This window comes from Vicugna pacos, unplaced genomic scaffold (assembly GCF_048564905.1).
Source record: "Vicugna pacos unplaced genomic scaffold, VicPac4 scaffold_103, whole genome shotgun sequence".
NCBI classification, from domain to species: Eukaryota; Metazoa; Chordata; class Mammalia; order Artiodactyla; family Camelidae; genus Vicugna; species Vicugna pacos.
The window spans coordinates 2,377,054-2,399,183 of NW_027328783.1; the positions used below are offsets into that span (position 1 = coordinate 2,377,054).

General features: G+C 40.3%; 1 long non-coding RNA gene across 3 annotated transcripts; it reads right to left on the reverse strand.

Moving 5' to 3' along the window:
• Window positions 1-303: 303 nt before the first annotated feature.
• On the reverse strand, window positions 304-14,827 carry LOC140694755 (uncharacterized). 3 transcript variants are annotated; one of them, XR_012070375.1, is made up of 3 exons: window positions 14,730-14,827; window positions 7,237-7,360; window positions 304-568 (listed from the first exon to the last, which is right to left on the reverse strand). It is a non-coding gene; the product is annotated as an uncharacterized lncRNA (long non-coding RNA). The 3 variants fall into 3 exon arrangements; XR_012070373.1 differs by lacking the exon at window positions 14,730-14,827 and adding an exon at window positions 13,651-13,717; XR_012070374.1 differs by lacking the exon at window positions 14,730-14,827 and adding an exon at window positions 8,140-8,281.
• Between the last annotated feature and the right edge of the window lie 7,303 nt (window positions 14,828-22,130).

Here is a 22,130-nt window from a genome sequence, read left to right on the forward strand (position 1 = left end):
ATCTCCATTATACAAGCACTGCTGGGTAACCTTTAGAGCCATGTGAGGATCAAACGAGTGAGTACTTATTAATATTATTATCATGCTTCTACTGAATTAACACTTCAGCAACAGTATAATGGCCATGCTTCTTAACAACTGCCTCTGTAAGATCTCTTGTAAGTCACAAATAATAATTATAAAGAAAATATATTAAAATAATAACAATTACATTTACAACAAATATGTTGTTTATAACGATGATAGTGTTAGCATCTCCCTCTCATATTAAACAATACCCAACACTGGATTCCTTAGGAAGCAATGCCAATACACGTTTGGACTTTTCAAAGTCTTCAGCCCATGAAGCCATTTTACTCACATTGGTCCACCACAGCCAGAATTGCTGTTCCTTGTATGGTGGGCTGCCACGCTGTGATATCCTGGGCTTTTTCTGGCACCATGCGTCTATACTGGGTAGTCAAGTTTCCACATACCCACTCTGATTTGCAATATATTGTTCTCCAGAGCCAACAGAGGGGCCAATGGAAAGAGGCCACAGATAAGGTGGTGAACCCAAACTGAATACCTGTTGAAGGAATGGACACACAACATGGAGTGGTGGATGGATGGAAGGACAGCATCAATTCCTTTACTCCTGTAAAGAGAGAGGGGCAAATGGTGAACTAAATCCCAAAGAGAAAAGACATTCATGGTAATAATAATGTTCAACAGTGAAAGAATCCAAACAAAAGGCAAATATAAAATCTCTCGGAAGAAGACACATTACAACCTGTTTCTTTCACGTATATACCCTTAGTAGGAATAACATACTTAAAAATCTTCAACCAACCATAGTTGTTTGCTCGTAATAAACTTGGGAATCTTGAAGCATATTATTCACTCTCAGTGTTGAAATAATACAATCTTGGAAGATGATTTGTCATTGAGGATTAAGAAAAAGAATATTGTGGTTGTATATAAGAATTTAAAAAGGAATAAGGAATGTACTTTTGGGAAAGCTCTGCATAGAGAATGTTGGAGGAAATGCACTGAAAATAGGCAAGTGAGCAAGCTCCCTTGAGTCTGGGAAGGTGAGGGCAGCACATTCAGAGAGTCTATGAAGATATTACAAGTCACAGAAAGGTATGCAATTAAAGTGTCTTCCTAAGCAAAATATCCTTCTTCAGGAATTTTTATCTTGATATTTCTATGGTCTGTGTGGTCACAGGAAGTCAAAGCTATGGTGGTGGCTTAGAAGTTCTTTTCTCTCTGTCTGTAGTTTACAGGGCATTGCTACAGATGGGGCAGCAGAGATCTGCATAAGCTCTTCCATGGGGTGGGGGAGCAGTTAGAAATGATAAGGCCAGAGATCTATAAGACTTTTAGACCCTAACTGACAGACTTTTAATTAAACTAGCACAGGTATGTAACTAAGACAGTGGATGTGAGGCAAGTTTGTAGTCCCTTTAGTGTTACTGCTCAGTCAAGGGATAGGGACCACTCTGGCCAGGAACGGCAAGACCGTGGATGGGGTGGATGGGTAGGAGGAGCTGACATTTGCTTCTGACCTGAGAGGCAGGGGTGTGTTGCAGAAAAGCCGACAGTGCTGGAAAGATGCCTCATGTCCACAGCCCAAAAGGAGCTGTCATATTCAGGGAGGTCAGAGAGCAAGAACCAGAGTTAGTGACGCCAGAGTGTCAGCAACGTGGCAGCAGTGATGTCAGTATCTGTGTCCAAAACCCACCTAACCTTACATGAACTCATCTGCCTACAGGGGGCAGGTTAGTAGCAGAAATGTGGGGAGTGGGTGCAGCCACTGGCAAATTGGCAAGTGGACATCCTAATGAAAAGCACTGCTAACAGTCACCATATTGGAAAGAGAGCCCCCACACTGTCAGATCCCCTTCTTATTCAAGAGAAACTAGAAATTAAGACTTCATTAGCAATCATCCCAGTTCAAATCCAGAAAAGATATCATTTATAATGACAACAAAGGCACAGGCTATTCAGAAATAAATTAATGAAAAATGTTAAAATGATTCTGATAAATGACTTTAAAAAAGAAAAAAATGATGATTGAATGAACAGTAGAATGCACCACCCTCTTCAGTTGACAGATTCAAATTTGGGGAACATAGAACATTTTTTCTCCAAAATCAATTTAGTATCTGAATGCAAATTTAGTTAATAATCCCGAATGGATTTAAGAAAAAATTCTGAAAGGTGATCCTTAATTTCTTCCAGAAATATACACAAATGTACAAATAAAATAATGAGGAGGGATGTTTGAAATTGTAGTATTAGGGACATTCTGGAAAAGGATAAAATAGGACCAACTGTAGGAGATATTAATCTATGGTCATGGAAACAGTATAGAAATAGTGCACTGAGAGTATTAATGAAATAGAATACATTTCAAGAATAGACGTGGATATTTAAGAGATTTTAGTAATATTATAAAACTGAAACTTAAAATCAGTGGATTCAAGTACTGGTGTAATTTGCTAAATCATTAGAAGGCCTGGTACATTGTCCTCACTTTTGACATTAAAATAAATTCCAGATAATTTTTTAATTAAAAAATAAAACACTAGAAATAACCCAACATGATTTAATCTATTCAGATATTCAAGCGAGAAGAACTTTCTAAAAAGCTTTTGGAACAAAGACCAACAAGAGCAAAGGCCTAGCAACTCAGCAAGGCCAGAAACGCCCCCTGTAAAACAAAACTGACCCACGCCCAACCCTCTCTCACGGCCCTGTATTGCTCTCTGATACTTTCTATACTTTCTTCTTCCATTTAAAGTCCAGTTTCTTGGAGAAGTGCCTGCGCTGATGACTCCTCCAGGGCTCAGAGCCCTGTATCCCCCACGGCCCTCACCGCGGCACTGAGACAGGAGTTGCACTGCCGGTGGCTGCGTGTTGCAAACTAGTGGGCATTTTCAGCTCCTGTTTATTTGATTACCAGGTAGCTTTTGCCATGGACAAATATTTTCCTCTCAGTGGAATGTTTTCCCCCCTTAATTTTTGTTTTACTTAAATAAATTTTAAAAGCCCAGGCAGAAAAGTGTGTGTGCACATATGCACATACTCAGATACAAACAGATCTGTTTTATAAAGGCTACCTAAGTGTAGTCCTCCTCCGCCTTTTCCTCAGTTTAGACAATTAAAGGTGGGCTTTAGCCCTTGTTTTTTTGCCCCACACACCACTCTTTCTCACTATACTCCTTTTAGTCAGTGTTCAAATCCCTCTTTAGCAAGGTTACAGCCTTCTCTGTGTTGCCTCATCTAGTTTTCTCTCAACTGCTCTGCTATTCTTCTCTCTCTCGGTGGATTTCTCTCCTCCCATTTGCCATGTACATGGCACTTTCCCCAGGGCCTCGTCTTCAGTCCTCTGCCGGGTAGGACTGAATCGCCCCCACGGCCTCACCCACAGCTCCTCTGAGTTCCTGACTGGTGAATCCAGCTTAACAATGGACATCACCCCTCAGATGTCCTGTAGACACTTCGCACTGAAAATGCCACACACAGAACCATCTCCTCGAAACCAGCTCCTCCCCTTACACTCCCCCTGCAGATCCGCTCCACGGATGGGCCACTGGAAAGTCACCCTAGCATCTCTGCGGCCTGCCGCCCCAGCCCTGCAGTCCCCCCTGCAGCAGTCACCACTTCTGCCGCCCATGTCTCTCTCCTTCTGCCCAAGGCCTCTCTGCAGGCGTGTGCCACTTGTTGTCTGGGTTACCTGGGGTGGTCCCCGAAAAATCCTTTCCCCCCAAAATATGGGCCTCCCCCCAAAAATAGTATCTTCCATTCTGCTTCCAGAATAACCAGATATTCTGCAACATAAACATTATGCAATTTTCTTACTTACAAATATTCCAATATATCCCTGTTTCCTTAAGGATACATTGAAGTATAAGCACACAAGGCCCATTGTGACAGAGGCCTTCTGCACCTGATATTCCCACCTATGGATCCTTTGTTCTAGCCCTACTTGTTGTTCTTCAGTCTGGCCAAGCCGCTTCATGCCATGTACTCTTATATGTCTCTTCCTCTCTGCATGAAGTGTCCACTCCCTCTACCACAAAATAGAGAGCTAAATTCCTTTCACCTTTCAAGATTCAGTTCAAATATTTCCAGCTCTAGGAAGTCCAATTTGTGTTCACCTGTTTAGCAATCCATCAACTACTCGCCATGCCTCGCCTGGCCTGGGGAGTGCAGACACCACGTCTTACCTGTCTTGGTCTCCCCAGCAATTGATACAGTGTTTGGCATAGCAGTGCTCAATGTCTGTTGGTTGGGTAAATAAATGAATCAGTAAAGAGATGAGAGGTCTACAATTCCCCCCAGTTACTCAGCTGCCATTTTGGAAAGTTCATTCTTCGGAGTTAAGGAAATGTCAGTGCAGGTGTTGGGCAGACGGAACAGAGGTGAGGGCGTGGGGGAGACAGGCCTGGTCCTGGAGAGTGCAGGAAGGCGTGGGTGGGATAGCACTGGAGAGAGAGGGAATGGAGGGGGCGGGTGAAAGGAGATGTTGAAGAGCAACTGATATTAAATGCAGTAAATTAAATGGAGAACATAATATATGAAGGGAAGATCAAGTTAACACACAAGGGTGGAAAAGGCAGTACCAGAGATGCAGAGCTCTCACTTCATCCCTCACAGCATTCCACTTATGGCACCCGCCCTCTGGGAAGGCAGCGTCAAATTCTTGAGAGACTGGTGTTTGTGCTGTGGGTGCTCTAAGTACAAAACGGTATCTTATGGCTTCCAGATTTTAAGACTGATAGATTATTTCTCTTATGTCCCATGTCTGAGTTCTCAGACAGCAGGATCATTCGCTGGTGGGGGGAGAGCTATTGTGGTAAACAACTCAGAGTTACTCTAATAATCTCAAAGGACAGTGGGGAATTCAATAAAACAAATAAAAGAGAAATTTCACTCAGAGAAAACCATATGTCATATAGAACCTTGTGGGGGCATTGGGGGCAATGTTACCGCCACCTCATCTAACAGTTTTATGTGAGTGTGCTGAAAATCCAAGCTCAAGTAACTTAAACACGTATGAGAACCAGGGTCCAGGCTGTGGTGCTCCAGACATGGACGGGAAGATGAAAAGCCTGACTACTGCCTCTGACAGGATCAGTGCAGCCAGGGAGCACAATGCACACGGACACGATCACGCACCATCAAGACAAGAATCAAGTGCAATTCATGACTAGAAAGGACAGTAGAAAATCTCTAAAAAGTGGAGGGGTCCCTGCCAAGGCATGGCAAGTGTCCTTCCTGGCAGAAAAACAGATAAAAGTACTTCAGGCGAAGGAGACTAGTGTTGGTGGCTGAGAGCGAGGCCTAACGAAGCACGGGTAAAGGGCTCCAGGGTCATCTGTCACAAGCTATTCCCCTTCAGCAGCTAAGAGGCGTAACTAAAATGGCAGGTGAGGTGTCATTAATGATCACGAGGAAAACTGGGAGGAGGAAACTGAGGTCAGGAGATCACCACCAAAGGCACTTTATTTTAGAAGAACAAAAATATTTCAAAAGCACTAGGAAATTCTATCTCCCATGAACGAAAAGAACCCAAAATAAGTTTCACTCCAGCATTGAATACAGAATAACAGACGGCCTACTTTCAGAAATGGATTGAATTATCTAATTAGTCAGGGATTTTTTAGATAATACGAAAACGAATAAATCTGAACAATCTCTCTAGAATAGCTGTTACTCCACCCTGTTTTGTAGGGTAGAGTTAGGCTGAATTATTTAATTTGTATTTTAATTAGACTATAAAGTTCTAAAAGCCCTATCAATTTTTCCCAAAAGCATACAACTTTTCCTTTCATGAACTTTATTTGACTTAAGTAGAACAATAACTTTTTTCCAAGGCTTTTTTTGTGTGTGTTAAAATACCAAATGATATGATGCCCCCAGAATGTTGTTGTTATTATTAATGCTGATAATAGCCCCAATAAGACATATTTACCATTATGACTCATTTTGGATTAACAGGTCATTGGCTTAAAGTCCTTTTGAAAATAAGAAGAATAAACGAACATAATTTCTACACCAGGGACAGAAGCTGCACCCTTAATGGCACCTGGTCACTAAACACAACAAAAGCAAAGATGAAACTCAAATCAGACACCAGATCACAAAGCATAGCTGACTGAAGATGCCACAAGGTGACCTTTCATTCACCGAGGGAACCAGATGTGTTTCTATGTATAATGTATATTTTTAAAAGCAATTATTTTATATATAGAATGTAATTTAGGAAAAAGAAAACTCCCTCTATCTGTAGACTTATAAACAGGAAGCACAAAGTGGTGCCTTTGCAGACATGAATCTGCAAGCATAAATGCGAAGCCTATTATCAAAAATCTTTTCCTGTCTCCTAAGCTTAAAAAAAAAAAAAACTACTTCAAGGCAGTGGTGAGCTGAAAGGGCTCAGATACAAAACGTGCACATCATCAGCCTTCTAGCAGATAAAAGTGCGCCATGCATAATAGAAAAGATAACGTTTCCTATGGAAATCTATTTTGAGATGCAACAATTAAAAGGCAACTGAGAGCTCAAAACCAAGTTCAACCAAAGAGAAACAGAGCCCAAGCAAATGTACAGAAATGGACAAAGACATTGGAGAAGGAGGAGGTCTGTGTTCTACCGATACTCCAGATCAGCAAATTCATTCTGAATTCAAGCCAGTGATGTGCCATGAGGTCACTCAAGGAATCAGGCAGAAACCATCGGCCAGAAGAAATAGGAACAATATCAAAGGTAGGTGTGAGATGTGGAAGGGGTGACCCTGTGAACCTTGCTGCCATGAGGCAGGATGCTCTTGCGGGCTTTCTGCACCGGCTGGCTGGCTCACATGACTCTGTTTAGAAGGATATCAGCCAACAGCTGTGCCACAAGGGCTACAGCCCGAGCTGAGTCATATCTAGTAACGGTTCTGAGTTCATCCTTAGACGACATGACCAGAAGGATTTGAGAATCAATGTTGGAGACGTATCTGAATGAGTATTCCATTTCATTCCTTGGCAGTAAATCTTCAGCTTTGTACAACATAAATATTGACAAAGATACACACAGGCACCCTATTTGAAAGCCTGACAGCATAATTGCATCTAATGGAGAAAAGCGGGCTCCGTGTCGGTATGCTAGGTCATTGTTTGGCTCGGTAACCGATGCTTCTGAGACCCAAAGCATATTCTAGTATAACCGACAGCACAGAAATCTCCACTGATGACTTACTCATTTCAGGGTATTCATAAAGTAACGCCAGTTTGCCCATGGGATACAGATGGTTGTCCCGTTCCCATCGTGGGGTGGTCTGTTCTGCTCCCGAAACTGTGGCACCATTAGATTCATGACCCAGCTGTCAAACAGATCAAATAATAAGGCAGGATATTATCAGACCAAGGTCATAAAAGTATTCCTGATATCTCAAGCTGAACACATCATCGTCCCAAGGATTTAATTTCTTGTTTTCAGGATAAATTTCTTTTTATTGCTGCCTCCCTACCCTCAAATATTGTGAAAACTAGTCCTGACTACGTGCCTTGGTTTTACCAAAATTGTAACGACTATTACTACTTTATCTCCTACCTCCTTTTCAGGTGGGCATTTTAGCTTTTAGAAGATGCAGTCCCTCATTTGTCTTTTTACCCCCATTTCTCTGTTATTATCCACCATGGCCTTTCCAGTCTGAAAATCGTCAGAGAAAATAATTAAAAGAAAGTAATACAGGGTCTGTGAGCTGGTGATAAGTGCTGTGGAGGAAAATAAAGGAGGGCGAGGAATGTGTGCTAGGGAGGAGTGGGGATGGGGCAGTGACCTTTGAATAAGGCAAAGAAGGAAACAAAGGGGTGGGCAGAGGAGGGGCAGAGGGAACAGTGATCATAGGCCTGGAGGTCCCTCAAGCTGGACAGACAGCATGGAGACTGGTGTGGGCCACAGTGAATAGGAAATAAGTGGTGGTTTTGGGGGTGGAGCCTTAGAGGCTGCCACGAGGATGTGGGCATTTTTCCCTTTGAAGGAATTGCGGAGCCCTGGAGGGTCACCGAGCAAAAAAGTGATACTCTAACGTTGGATAGAACAGGTCCAAAACCCTAATATAAGCTGAACAAATCAAGGGCCAAAGAAGTGATATGTCACCTCAAATTCAGTGCAGAGCTTGAAAGAAACACAGCCTTGACTCGCAGCCCAGTGCTCTGCCCCCTTCTGAATGCTGTCCCACAGAGCTGTCTCTAAGGTTATGTTTTTTCCTCACTCAGAGGCTTGTGGGACAAAGGAATGCTTCCCCCTTTTTCAAGTGGCAATTTGTCCTGAAAGGAAATCAGAGTTGGCAGTGAAACAAGGTATGGACCTGTAGCCTACAGAGCTGTTGTCCCTGAAAGCAACAGCTGGCGCGTGGTTTACTCGTGGAGTTCAGCAGAAGAGACAGAGCAATAACAGACAACTTAGCGTCTGGCTGAGCTTCAGCTGACTGCACTGCACGTTTGGATGGATTTCAAATTTGGACAGTGAGGTGGCTTCTCACGAAAGGCAGGTGTATACATCATACATGTCCACACGTCTGTATGCATACACACGTAGACACACACAGAGCATATGATGTGACTTGTAAAGAGCTGCCTCTGCTTGGTTTCCCACGGCCTCTAATCTCAGCATTAACCTTTCACTGGCCATGCTCCCAGGTTTGCTTTGAGATTTCTTTGCAATGGAACATGCCCTTCGCTTCACAAACTTTCCCCACTTCTTTCAATGACATTAGGGGAACAGCAGGGAGCTCTGGGAAGTGCTGGGGATAGGGACTCGAGATAACTCTGAATCTGATTCCACAGTTCATGGCTTATTTGTTAGTTAACTTTATTTACATTCAAAATGCAATTGTTGCAGATCTCAGAAGATGATTTACACTCACTGCTATGGCAGAATGTTGCAGTTAGTAGACCCACCACTGGATCCTCTTATTCAACACGTTCTTACAATATTTCAGATATTACTGTATCACAAATGCCCATTTCTATATTTTTGATATCTGCTTTTCAGTATAATTATCTTCCTTCTTTATTCTCTAAACCTTATGCTTTTAAAACATTTTTCTGAGAAGTGTTCCATAGGCACTTTACATATGAAAAGTTGATAAAGAGATCCTGGAGATCAAAACCACATTTAAATCCTGAGATATACTCAGCTGTGTCATATTCATGGCTAGGTTTAGTCTGCTTACTTTGTTACTTTGTTTAGTAATTTTTGTTTGAAACAACAAGACTACACTCAATATCTTTTAATACCCTATAGTGGAAAAGTATATGACAAGGAATATATATATATATATATATCACTATGCTGTTCACCAAGAATTAACACAATATTGTAAACCAACTATACTTTCAACAGAAAAAGTTGAAATAAAATTAAGAGATGAAACTTCCACTGCCCAGGGTGCTGTCAGGATGAAACGATTCAAAGCATGCCAGGTATCAGCAACCACCCTGACACAGCAAAACCCCATGTGGGATCTTCCTTTTGAGCAGCACAGGCTAACCGGCTGTGGTCACCTGTAAATAGGGTTGAAGTCACTTAGACCCTTGGCTTGGGATCACCGTGGCCACAGGGTTGGGGGTCACTGCAGCACCTACGAGAATGATGCGGCCAGCCTGCTGCTAAAGCCTCTCCCCAGGCCGCAGCCCAGAGCACTGCAGGCAGGTCTGAGGTCCGGCCGGGGGCGCGCAGCTCCACAGCCACTCGGAGCCCTGCGGTGCGGGTGGCGCTGGGACCACGCTCGTCCATCACCCTCCCTGGCACCCAGACTCGGGATTCTCCTGGGGGAATTTTTCTCTGCCTCATACTTCCTGTCTCAGCCTCTTGTGGAATCCGGTCCATGCCCCAGGGAAGAAGGGCTTTTACCCTCCGGGACCCAAATCCATCACAGTTTGGATCCAGAATGAAACTTCCATGTTAACTCACCTGGCGCTCCCTTCTTGTGCTGAAATGCCCTCCCCCGTCGATGGCATTAGGTAATATTAGAAGTCCCGACTTGCTTGTCCTTAGCTAAGACCCTGAGCCTCTTGCTCAGTCTTCCTGAGTGGAACCACTCATCTGTGGCAGAAAAGCTTGGGCTGTCGTCTACCCATCATTGTCAACGGTCTTTTGGGTTTTCTGTTGGTTTAAGGTTCTCGTGCAGGGATATCAATTTGCACATGAGAAGCACCTTTTGACATTTTAAAAAATACAGACACTGGATCCTCCCCACTCTCCAGCCAAGGCTGGAAGCTTTCTCCCTCTAGCAGGGGTTACATAATCATTTGCTTGGGAATTGATCACACATATTGGCATAATCATAGTAAATTGCCCTTTACTCTGTGCTTGCCACGTGGCATTTTCTACTTCATGTTGTCTTTGTACCTTCATTATCACATTTAATCCCTGAATTATAGATTATCACCATTTCTGTTGATGACACCCCTACTTGCTAATCTTGAATACAAGTATCTTTGATTCTCTTAATCTATTTCATTCCTGAGTTTCCTGTTCCTGAATTTAAAGAGTGAATTATGGACACATGTATTTAAGATTCTCTTATTATATTTCTCTGACTCATCCTCTAACCAAATCATATCTGGAGAAGAGAGATGTTCTCTTTTAAACATTTGCTTTTTCTTATTATATAGTAGTGCATACACACAGTGGAAAATGTAGAAAACATATAAAGTAAGAAAATTACAGCCATACATTATCTAAACACCAAAGGACAATGCTATGTCATTTTGGGCATTTAATTATTTTTCTTAATATTTTATCATAAAATTTCCCTAGGAAAGTTGCTTAACCCTGGAATTGTACTAGCCTTTTGTCCAGTACCGAATAACATTCCCAGAAATGACCCCAACATCAAAATAGTATGTGAGGCTGGGAAGGCCACAGGGCACTCAGCTTATTGTCTGAGTCCTACAAAGAATGCTGTTAATTCACTGATTTTACACATTCGATGCCTGTGAGTCACTCACTCACTCAGCTGGCTTGGACTGAGACCTACGTTATACCAGGTGCCGATCCAAGTGCTGGGGAGAACCCAGAGGGAGCCTGGATCACGGCATCACTCTCCTTCTTCATTTACTCCCAGATTCCTACTCAAGAAACCCACATGGGATTGGGGGGGTGGAGGCAGGTGAGATATAGTGAAATTCATTTCATTATGTTCCTTTAGACATATTTAAATAGCATGAAAATAATCGCTAATTTTGATAAGTTTTCTTTTCTCTTCCTATGTATTTTTGAGGATGGGTATAGCTTTGGTGCAGCAAGAGTAATTGATAGATCTTTGGTATGTTAGGATTTTATATGAAAAATTAAGAAGGAAACTGCACTTATACAAAGAGAAGAGGCAGTGAGGAAATCACTAGCCACCCTAGAACCTGGCTACAATTCAGAATTCCTGGTTTTCAAAAAAGGGAATCATAATTCAAAATAAATTCCCTAAATATTTTAACCCATAGTAGAAATACATGGAGGCAAAGTTCAGCTCACTGGAACCTAGAACAATGTGCTTACTTAAGCGAAGGTATAAACAGACCACAGATACTATAATGCATCCTTTACTTTAAACTAGTTCATGTGAGCAAGTTTCATTTCACATGAATTGCTCAGTACCAGTTTAGGAAATATATCCTTCTTGATTGGTAAAAATAGCTCACGGATAACCAGATTCAACAAAATTTAGTGTTAAATAATTTACTTATTTCCTTCAGGAAATGCTTTTGAGTAATCTGAGTTAAGTATTTCCTCTATCTGATCTATTTCTTTTCACAGAGAAAAGTAGTATTATTTGTGGGGGGCCACTCATGACCTGAGGACTGCCGAGCACAGAGGTTGGGCCTAAACTCCCACAGTGCAGGGAGTCAGGCTCTGAGGTTGATTTCTCATGGACAATCTCTGTCCCGCCACCCCTTTGAGGAATGTGCCAGATGCATTAAGGCCTGAAGGAACATCCTGAGCTATCAAGTCACTAAGGACCTTTGGAAGGAGAGATGCAATCGGCATGCAAGTTAGTAATCTTAGCCTGAAGAACAATCACCTGAGATAATAGCACAGGAGTCATGATGTTAGCTTAGAGGAACAATGCCTTAGTTTATCATCTTGGTTCCAGGAACTCTTAATCTTAGTTTTACGAGAACTGTAAACAATAATGATGTCTGTAACAATATACAAGTTAATGATTTTAGTACACGTTGTTAATGTGCCTTAAAACAATACCTTTGCCTACATGCAGGAATGTATGAGCTAATGGGTTAAAATCATATAAATTAACTGCTGGAAATAAACTCGGCGTCCACTCTTGACCTAGCATCTTGCGGGCTAGAGTGAGACCCTCTCAACCCCACCTTTTAGTCTTGTCTTTCTTTCTCAGTCCTGCAGCACAGGTTTTCTGGACCTGATCGATTGTCAGCTGGCTCCGACAATTATTTGCACATGACCTACTTTTACTTCTCTGGAAATATCTGACTGTGAGCTCAGGGCAAGGGTTGTCTACTGCACAGTAGGGAAAAAAAGATTCATTTCACAGCGAAGATCAGAATCTTTTTTTGAGGGGCGTGGTGAGCTGGGGGACAAGGGAAATGCCTGTTTCGAAACAGACCCCAGTTATCCATACTGAAGCTGAAAGTTGAAGCCATTATGAAGAAATGTGGAAGGACACACTGACACACAAAGGGGTTCACTCTGCAAAAACAGAAAGAAAGAAAGAAAGAAAGAAAGAAAGAAAGAAAGAAAGAAAGAAAGAAAGAAAGAAAGAAAGAAAGAAAGAGAAAGAAAGAAAGGAAGAAAGGAAGAAAGAAAGAAAGAAAGAAAGAAAGAAAGAAAGAAAGAAAGAAAGAAAGAAAGAAAGAAAGAAAGAATAATTAATTTAACTGCCCTATAAAGAGAATGGACAGAAACTTGGTAATAAGGGAGAGAGAAGGAAGGTTAGGGAAGGGAGGAGAAACAATGAAAGGGAACTTGGATGCGGTGGGCAGAATAGCAGGTTTCTGGAGCCTACAATGAAGGATGATAAGAAAAAAAGTAAAGTTTAAAAAAGTTACAAAGTTTAAAATAGTTTAAAAATTAAAAAATGAAGTAAAAAAATAAATTTTTTATAGTGGCATGGAAGATTTTAAAATGATGGAGGTTTTTTATTTCAAAATTCAAGTTGTTTGAGTTTCTCCCCCATGCTCCAAACAACAGTAAGATCTGCTTGTGTAAGTGGTTTTGGGGGACACCACAGAGAGGGGCGAGCTCTGCAGTTACGTTGGCCAGGAACAGAATGCTGGTGTGGAAGGCAAGACAGAAGAGAGATCAACAGTTTCATGAGAACAGAAACTCAAAGCCAGAAATTATCTTAAAAAGTTTAGTGTGGTAGGCAGAAAAATGTTCCGCCACAATATGTCTATGTCCTTATCCCCAGAACATTGGAAGAGGTCAGATTCGCTGGGAAAGGGGGCCTATGGTTGCAGATGTGGTTAAGGTTGCTAACCAGTCGACTCTAAGAGAGACCATCTGGATTATAGATGTGGGCCCAGTGTAATCACCAGGGCCGTTAAAGGAGGAAGAAGGAGGCAGAAGAGGGGAGAGAGGAGAGGAGATGTGACCACAGGATCAGGGTCAGAGGCACACAACCATGCTGACCTTGAGATAGAGAAAAGTGGTCACAGGCCAAGAGACGCAGGTTGCCTCTGGAAGCCACAAAAGTCAAAGATACAGGTTCCACTGGGGCCTTCAGAAACAGCCGTGCCAACACTTTGACTTCAGCAGGCTTCTGCGTTCAAGAAAAATACAAGGTTATATTTGTGTTGTTTAGAGGAGACTTTTTCTTTTTTCTTCCTACTACCATGATATTTGGGGATACTAGTTAAAACAGCAACAGAAAGCGAATACAGTAAGCTCCTTGAAATGTTCAGAAATTGCAGATAACACTGGACTGTCCACTCTGATGTGGGATTGGGCTTATGTGAAAATCAAAAAGACAGTGTGACCTTTGCTAACATCTGCTTTTCTCATTTTTAGGAAGAGAACAGTAAGTCAAAAATTCTGTTGTTATTATTTTAGACAAGTGTCTCTTAAAACATTATGTAACCCTGTGCCTTAGGACCCCAAGGGAGTCTCTGTTCTTAGAAGAACATGGATTCAGAGAGATAGGGTCTTACATCTGAGTCCCACAGTGGTCTCTTATTGGCAATGAGAGCCTGGGCAAATCAGTTACCCTCTTTAAGCCACAGGATCTTTATTTGCAAAAGGAAGATAAGAATAAGGATTGTTTGGGTGATTAAATTGTACACAGATACACGCACACATACATATATGTACAACATTAAATACAGTGACTAGCACATACTAGGCACTCAACAAATTTCTGTTATGGATTTTTAAATGCATATATAAAAGGAGGAGAAATTTGCAGGAAGTTGTGGGAAAACTTAGTTCATGGCCCCAAAAAGGGCCATCTCTCAATGGGCTCTGATCCGTCAGTCCCCAGTGGTGGGCTAATAAGCAGAGACTATAGCACTTGAGGATTTATGTTAAACATAAAAAGGAAGATATTTAAGCATAATTATTAAACAGCAGGTACGTTTATACTGTTGGCTGGATCATCTTATCTGGAGAGCTTTAATAAGCAGAGTCTCCCCTGTTCTAGAGATGGCCACGCAGGAAAATGACGTGGGTCGGTGGGCCGTTCTCACCCCAAGAACACATGACTGAGTACTCACGGAAGCAACACCTCATGTATGTTATTCCAGATGGACTGTCCTCCCATGATTATTGTCAGCTGTGTCATCAGTTCAAGGAGACAGCCACTTGGGTCACACTGGAATATTAGAAAGAAAATCTCATTTAAATTTTAGATAGCTCTAACATGAAATAAAGTCATTATTTTATGCCTAAAAAAATCAAAGGAACAGAGAGTAAAGACACTCTTCATTGGGCAACTAAGAGAAAACCTGAAACAGATTAGACTGTCAGAACACAAAGCTGTATTCACACCTCTTCATTTCTGTATTTTTACAGCCAATACACCAGATCTCACAGATAAGTCACAAATCTGCCCTTAAAGAATGTGTTGTAGAAACACGAGGAGTAGTAGTTGACAAAGTGGAACAAGAACACCTTCATGGCTGGGTTGTTCTCATAGTCAGTCTGGTCCTTGGGAGCTCTGCAGCTAGAATAAAGAAAAGTTAAGTCTGCAAAATTGTGAACGGCTTTGAGACCCTAATCAAAGCCACGGACACATGAGTTAACACGCTAAATATGTATATATATATATATATATTATATATATATATATATAGTATATATATATATACGCAATTCACACTGTTTTATATCAGCTGTTTTGAATTTCTTAACATATCCACTATGTTATTTCCAACTGTACACAATGTTGTAAGAGTTTCTCCCACTAAGAACGCAATATCCCACAAGGCAAAAAAAAAAAAAGTCACCCGTTCCTTAAAATTTATAAGCACAACAGTATCCAATGGTCAAGAACTGTCCTCTGTCAGGTGTAATTTGAAAGAAAGCTACTTCTCAACATCCTGCTAAATAAAATTCTCTTGTCTCCCTGAACGGCAGTAAGGTAGGACTATTGAAGAAGACAAACAAAACACGGGGCAACTTGCTAGAAACATTTGGGGAACATAAAACGATCATCCTCCTAGTTCAGAATTTGAATTGGTCTTAGTATTTTCAGAAGATGACCACTGAGCAGACCACTGGGAGAACCACCCAGCCACATGCAACGTGTGGGAAGCACTTAACTTAGGCCGCTAAGCCGCTGGGTGGGATACAAGCCAGAGAGAAGAAACATTTATTATAGAAGCCGCAGCTGATGAGAATGGAGCTACACTAACAGGAACAGCATGGGGGGAAGACACATAACAGTGTGATTAATTGTCCTCTCCGTAACGCGCAAGCAAATCTGCCACTGGAACCATGACCCTCTTCCACTTATTTGCAATACAGAGACTATTTACTTTCAACAGTAGGGTACATTATCTAATGTAATTGAAATTATTATTAAACACTGACATATTTACACAGAGCTTGGACATTCTAAAGCGTCCTTTGTCCCTTTTACTAATGCAAAAATGGAGCTAATTCACTTCTCATATAGGCTAGAGAAAATAGGTTTGCAGTTGAAGTTAACTAAAGACTGTAATGTACTGCAATTCAAGTTCCTAAAAGATAGTCTCTGTTTTGACCTGGTTCTAAAACTTGTGTAGAAATTATCTCAGCTGCAGGAGGAGCTTACCAGAGTCAGTCATCATGACTGACACGATCTCATATATGGCGTTCAGGGTCATGAAGATGATAAAACTGATGAGGGAAGCAGTGATGGGCATGGCCCACCTGCACAGTCAGGTACTTTTGGATTGGGTCTGTTCCACTCAGGTTCTTGGGAAGTTTTGCAGAAAATACAATGAACACTGAAAGTCCGTAGACAATGATCCCAATAACTGAAGCAATGGTCAACAGGACCTGACAACCCAAAAACCCAGCAGCATGAGACTCACTAATGATCGTATTTTTACACAGAAAACTTGCCCCCAACCCAGCTTAAACAGAAAACATGCATGTGTTGTAAACTTCACATAAACGTGAGAAGTGATATAAATCGCACGTAAATGCCATAAGAGACGTGAATATCAGGCATGTTAAATTTTAGTGGAGGAGGAATGAAAGATGTCAAAAAGAATGAGTGCATCCACTAATGTAACACGCTGGCAGCAGGAGCAGCTGTGTGCAGGGCATAGGGAATATATGGGAACTCCACTTTCTGTGAATTTTTCTGTAAACCTAAAACTGCACTAAAGAAGAAAGCCTATTAAGTATATTTTAATGGGTCAAAATGGGGCAACTGGTTGCATGTTCTTTTGGAGGGAAGTCTGTGATAGCAGAACAAATGAAAGTATCCCTTCTACATCTGTAGAATTACTTAGGTTATGAACTAGTTGTAACCCATGAAGGGGATATGCTTCCTTTCAAGGGGGAACCTATCACTGATTCAGGGTTCAGCAGGTGCTAGCTGTCGTCTTCATTCTGAATAGAACCAGTGAAGCTGTGGACATGCCCTGAGGGAAACAGTAGAAGTGACAGCAGGTCTCTGCTGATGAAAGCTTCACATGCTTTTCATACTCCTTGAGATCTTAAAATGGCAGGTATTCCTACTCCCTGCATTTGCACAAGATTCATGTCCCTGATCCACTGTAGTTCTGACTGTGTGGACCCAAGGGCAGCGGGGGTGTCTGAAGCATAATTTGCACGTGGCTAATAGGGTTTCAGTTCCTCACTAGGCAGGTTTTTTTCTGGCCACTGAAGAATGCGCATTAAAGATCCCATTTTTAAACTGTTTTCCTTCCATCTACCTTCTTGGTCATAGTCCAGAAGCATGTACTCAGTGTCCCTGGCTGCTCCTGATGGCAGCCCCAGAGAGAAAGCTACAAAGAATGTGAATTTCAGGACTAAGTGAACCACATCATGTTATTTACAGCAGCGGGCGGCTGGTTTGCACCTGCAGGGGAGAGCAGAGGGAGTGTTTACAAGCCCCTCCTGGAGCCACACTCCTGCATCTGGATCCCAGCTCTGATGCTAGCTGTGGGGCCTTGTGCAAATTTCTTAACCTCTTGTGGCTTCAATCTCCTCACCCATATAATGGGGGAATAACAATAGCAATTCATAGGACTATTGTGATGAATCAATTATTTACTAATTGTGAAAAAATTTGGAACATTAACCGCAGGCATGTGAAAAACTCTGCGTAAGTATTAGCTACGAATATGGTGACCAAAGTCTTAAAAAGGTGTTTTTATTAGTTTTTAAGCCATCAGTTTGTAGAGAAAGCGTTTTATTTTCTCCTCTACTCTCTTTCATCATCCTTTTCTTCACAGTTAAATCTTCATGCTTGTGAAAGGAATAACTTTTTGGTGTGTGTGTGATTAAATGTGAAAATTAGTTAAGGCTGAGAAAAATGTATTATAGAAGGTATATTAAGCCTTCCTCTCTTGTACAGCACATAAAGGCCATTTAAATAGTATGTATTTTTAAAAGTCTGCATAATAATTTTTTAATTATATATGAAGTAAACATAATAGTTAAGAATCCTTAAATGCTTACTATTGCTTCAGCACACATCTATTTTTCAAAATCCTCACAATCACCCTGTGGGGAAGGTAATATTATATCTTTTACAGATGAGGAAATAGAGCCACGTGGAGATGATGCAATTTGCCCCAAATCAAGCAACTATTCAGTGAAAGTACTGAAATACTCAAAGAGCCCAAAGACACACTAACTGTATAGCACTGTCTCCTACATGGTCTGTAAAATCAATTCTAATTCATTTCAGAACTTTTACAAACTTGACACATTTCCATTTTTCTTCCAAGCACTTAATGGGTTCACTATTTCTTAAGAAACAGGAAAGCTTTCCATTCTCCTTCCTCAAGTTTCTTCTTATTTATCACATTTTCTGATCATAAATTTAACATTTGCTCATTAAAGAAAATTTGAAAGTACTCAGTAGTGGACAGAATTGCTGTCCTGGATCTGTCCCCAGTCTTAGAAGAGGACCCAGAACTTGCTATAGGATAAGTAACCTCTATTTTGTTTATAGTCCTGTGATTTAACCTCGATTGACCCACTCTTTCTGAAGCACCAGAAGTAGATCTCAGTTGGTTTAAGACAAATAATACCCCTCATAGTATTGGCCTCGCACATGATTGGAGAATTGGCAAATAACCCAGGAAGAGCCACTATTACGTGAGGAGATACTTACTGGTGCCCATGTGAACCATAAGCTTCCTCTATTAAGAGAGGAAGCTGCCAAAAGAGACCTGTCTTGGTTTGGATGGATGATCTGGGATGCTGCGTGCCTAGAAGCAACATGCTGAGACATCTTTGGACACAGAATGAAGACAGGACAAAAGCAGCCCTTGACATCATCTAGGCTAGAGTATCTCTCCTTGACTGAAGCCAGACCTCAGACCTGAGGTTTTCATTTACAGGAACCAATAAATCCCATGCATCCCCATTTTTTGGTTGTTGTTTAAACACATTGGAGATTGATTTTGTCACCTACAATCAAAAGACTCCAAATCTGAAAATGAATAAAAAAAAAATAAGAATAATGCTTTGACCTATAGACATAATTTCTTCAGAACGGTGCATTGTTTGTATATTACAAATCATTTTATATATTAATTTTATTCTCAAATCTATCATAAGCATAACACTTTGACATGTCATAAAATATTTTCATGGACACACTTTTTCATGGCTGCATACTATTCTACTTTGTGAATAGTTGGAAGAATATTTTGGCTGAGATTTTATATATGTCTGTGACTTGCATCCATAATGACTTTTCCCTGTCATTTTGAAATAATTCCTGATTAAAAGTTTTTCAAAGCTGAATTAGTGGATTAAAACATATGAATATTTTTGACTCTTGATATCAACTGTCAGACTGCTTTCTAAGAAGGCTTGAGGAGTACACCAGAAATTAACACAGCATTGTAAATCAACCATACTTCACAAAAATTATCCAGTAACCTAAGCATGGGATTGGTGATCACTGACATTTCATCCTCATAAACAGAGCTGTGTCACTTGAGAGGTGGAAAACTATTTCATTTTGATGTGCACTGAGTGAATTACCATTGAAGTGTGACATCTATTTTTTCCTTTGTGAATGTGTGTTCATCTTCTCTGCCTTCTACGCTCCTGAGATATTTTGATGTTACATTTGAAGTGATCTGAACTCTCTATGTATTGAAGGAATTAGCCCCTTGTCGGATTTGTAAACAAATAACATCCTCTGGTGTTTTGTTTAAAATTAGGATGCTTATGATGCATGAAAATCTTTGTATAATTTCCTCTGAAACTTACTGTTCATCTAGAGGTTGTATACTCATCCATATTTATTTCTAGTTTTTTTTCTAATTGTGTTACTTTTTAAATGTTTCTGGAATTTATCATAATATATGGTTCACTGTATGATTTCAATCTTTTCTTTTCCCCCCAAGTAGCTAACAAGTGTTCCATTCACTGAATAACCTTTATTTATCTCCCTGATTTGTAATGCCTTCCATCTCTTATAGTAAATTATTATTGATATCAGAGCCCATATCTGGACTTCCTGCCCTACTTTCTAATCTGGCTATTCTTGAACTAGTAAAACTCTCATTATCTTATTAATTATTATATTGCTAATATGATTTTATTCACAATAAACCCAAATGAATTTTATAACTTCTGATATTTTGGAGATATGATCTTTTAATCTAGAATCATGTGATTAAAGCATCTTTTATATCTTTCAGTAGTTTACTTTTATTTTTTGATAGTTCCTACTATCCTTTTGTTAGGCTACTCTTAGATATTTTACCTAGGTTGTTACACTTGGAAAATTTTAGAAATCTTAATGCCTCCATCTGGTCTCTTAATCAGACCCTGGAGAATCCTAAACCACTGATCTGATTTGAACAAATGAGGTGAAAAGAATTGGGGGAAGCACTGTGTGCAGAAGAGACTGTGGAACCTCCAGAGTGGCGCCCTGCGTTGGCTCAGATTTTCTCTGGAAAAAGTTTTCTCTATGAGACTACATAGTTCCCAACTTGACTTTCAGTTTTCTCAGCATTTCACATTAGATTTTAAAAGTCTGTGGCAGGTTCTTACCAAGAAAAAGAGCACTTGCACAAAGGGTTATATGTATACACTTTCCCCAGGTGGTAAATGGAACACGCTCTTCTTCCTTATTAAAAAAACAAATTTAGTCAATCAAGGGATTACACCAATGAAATGCTATTTCTCCTTACTGGTCACTAAATCCTAAACATAAAAAGAATAATAATAATTTTCAGACATTGCCTCCTTGTTTGTAAATGCATGGGTTTTTTTCCTGTTTTTTTTTTTCCTTTTCTTTTCTGTTAACGATGTCAAACACACAACAAAATATGTACAGTGTTCGTTTTAATACTATTTTTTGAAAATGCACATGTGAACAGTAAACTGTCCCTGCCATGGTCTGAGCACCTGACGAGGCCAAGCTGTAAAGCTCTATTCCTTAGCTTGCCTTTGATTTCAGAAGTGACGGTAGTTACAGCTTAGAGTCTGTGCAGGACAGAAAGTATCACAGGTGTCTGCAGCTAAATGGTCTCCACTGTGTGTTTCTTGGTTGAGCTTTATGTGTTAATTAGCTACAACTATGAAGTTTAAGAGTTTCCATTTTAGAGTTTATATTTAGAATTTTTTAACAGATGAAATCAGTTAGACTCAAGATTTAACTGGATTATAAAACCAGATATAGTATAATAATAGCTGTAACTAAGTACATGGCCCTTCCTCTATGCCAGGAAGCCTTCCAAGTAGATTCTGTACATTACTTCGACCCGTCCTTACCACTGTCATGAAGAAGCAACTCTCTTATTCTTATTTTATAGGAAACTATGGCACAGAGAAGTTAAGTTGTCCAAGATCACTCAGGAAGCAAGCTACTGTGTTCAAATATGAATTTAGGCAACTTCATCCCCAAGATCTCACTACCACAACGCTGGCCTCTCTAAACAATGGAGCATGCTTTCACAAGTAAAGTAAAATACTTCAAATACAAAACTAAAAAAAAAAAAGGCAATTTTTTAAATAAGGAAGAACTATAAAGTTAAATGAGTCTTCATCTTCAATTTTTCAACAAGCATGTTCCAATGAAAATTTAAACTAATTAGCTGGCAATTTTAAATTTAAACTTGGTAGTTTAAATGACCAAAAAACTTTTCTTCAGTATTTTTTGTATGCTGCCAATATGATAAGTTTTTTGTTTTTCAGGACTCAAAAGCATTATGAACATCTAATTTTGTCTAAGATTCAGCTTTCATCTCTGAATGTACAGTCATTCACCAACATATGCTTTTACCCCCATCTTCAGTTGTAAACAATGGGAGCTATTCATAATGGGGATTATTAGAAGCTTATTACATTGTAAAAGACAAATGTCACTTTCTATTGGTAGCTGAACCTCATTTTTTTCCATTTATAAAAGAGGATTTTGACCTGCTTTCTCCATATCTTTTCAATGCCAACATTATGTAGATCTGTGATTCATTTATTAAATCTAT